Here is a 1,968-nt window from a genome sequence, read left to right on the forward strand (position 1 = left end):
TGTGTGTGTGTGTGTTAGTTCGATGCAATTTTGTCACATGTATAGCTTCTTGTAATCACTACCACAATTCTGGCAACTAGTATCCTGTTCTTCATCTCTTTAATTTTATTTCAAGAATGTTGAATAAATGTAATCACATAATATATGACCATTTGAGACAAACTGAGAACATACTTTTAAAATATCCTTGCCAGTGATGCCCAGGTTGGGCATCCCGGCCCACCAGCGGTGGGGAGTCCTGCACTGCACACGCGCAGACTGAGCACACACGTCAAAAGAAGAAGAGAGTGCGCTCCCCATGTCTTGTGCGTCCCGCTGCCAGGCTCTCCTCTGTGCAGTGACTCCCCGGTGCCGGGCCAGTGCGCCTGCATCTGGTGAGCGATGCTCCGGAATATCATCACCCGGCAGCTGGGCCAGTGCAGCAACCAGATTGGGTTTGAGTTCTGGCAACAGCTGTGCGCAGAGCATGGTAGCAGCCCTGAGGGCATAGTGGAGGAATTCACCATCGAGGAGGGCATTGACCACAAGGACGTCTTTTTCTACCAGGCAGAGGATGAGCTCTACATCCCAAGGGCTGTGCTGCTGGACCTGGAGCCACAGGTGATTCACTCCATCCTCAATTCCCGCTATGCCAAGCTCTACAACCCAGAGAACATCCTCCTGCCGGAGCATGGGGGAGGAGCTTGCAACAACTGGGCCAGTGATTCTCCCAGGGTGAGAAAATTCATGAAGATCTTTTTGATATCATAGACAGAGAAACGTATGGAAGTGACGGCCTGGAGGGTTTCATGCTGTGTCACTCCATCACTGGGGGGACAGGTTCTGGCCTGGGCTCCGACCTCCTGGAGCGACTGAATGACAGACACCCCAAGAAACTGGTACAAACGTACTTGGTGTTTCCCAACAAGGACGAGATGAGTAATTTGGTGGTCCAGCCTCACAACTCATTGCTCACACACAAGAGGCTGACCCAGAATGCACACTGTGTGGTGGTTCTGGACAACGCAGCCCTGAACCAGATCGCCTGTGCATCCAGAACCCATCTTTCTCCCAGATCAGCCAGCTGGTGTCCGCCAGCTGGTGTCCACCACCATGTCAGCCAGCACCACCACCCTGTGCTACACTGGCTACATGAACAATGACCTCATGGGCCTCATTGCCTCGCTCATTCCCACACCACGGCTCCAATTCCTCGTGATTGGTTACACCCCCCCTCACCACAAACCAGTCGGTGGCCAGCATGAGGAAGACCACAGTCTTAGATGTCAAGAGGCGGCTGCTTCAGCCCAAGAACATGATGGTGTCCACTGGCCAGCATCGCCAGACCAACCACTGCTATATCACCATCCTCAACATCATCCAGGGGAAGTGGATCTCACTCAGGTAGGTCCACAAGAACCTGCAGAGGATCCGGGAATGGAAGTTGGCCAACTTTATCCCCTGGGGCCCAGCCAGCATCCAAGTGACCGTGTCAAGGAAGTCTCCCTCCCTGCCCTCTGCCCACTGGGTCAGTGGGCGCATGATGGCCAACTACACCAGCATCTCCTCACTCTTTGAAAGTTCCTGCCAGCAATATAACAAGCTATGGAAGTGGGAGACCTTTCTGGAGCAATTTTGCAAGGAGGACATTTTCAAGGAGAACTTTGATGAGCTAGACAGCTCCAGGGACAGTTGTGCAGGAGCTCATTGACGGTACCATGCAGCCACGCAGCCAGACTACATCTCCTGGGACACCCAGGAGCAGTGACTTCCTCCCCACCACTCCCCCTGGATAGTAAGCACCGTTCCCATCATGCCTGGTCCCTCTGACCCAAATTCCCCTCACCAGCACCCTTTTAGGTTCATCTCCAGCCCAGGAGCTACCCCTACTTCCTCTCTCCCAAGCTCTAACCATTCATATGCTTGTTTACATCTAATAAAATAATAGTACTTGGCTGTGAAAAAGATTTTTAATTAAATATACTGCCA

The 1,968-nt window shown here is 52.3% G+C and overlaps 1 pseudogene; it reads left to right on the top strand.

Moving 5' to 3' along the window:
- Positions 1 to 381: 381 nt before the first annotated feature.
- On the top strand, positions 382 to 1,747 carry LOC118615117 (annotated as a pseudogene).
- Positions 1,748 to 1,968: the final 221 nt, after the last annotated feature.

The sequence above is a fragment of the Molossus molossus genome, unplaced genomic scaffold (genome assembly GCF_014108415.1).
Source record: "Molossus molossus isolate mMolMol1 unplaced genomic scaffold, mMolMol1.p scaffold_m16_p_1, whole genome shotgun sequence".
Classification (NCBI taxonomy): Eukaryota; Metazoa; Chordata; class Mammalia; order Chiroptera; family Molossidae; genus Molossus; species Molossus molossus.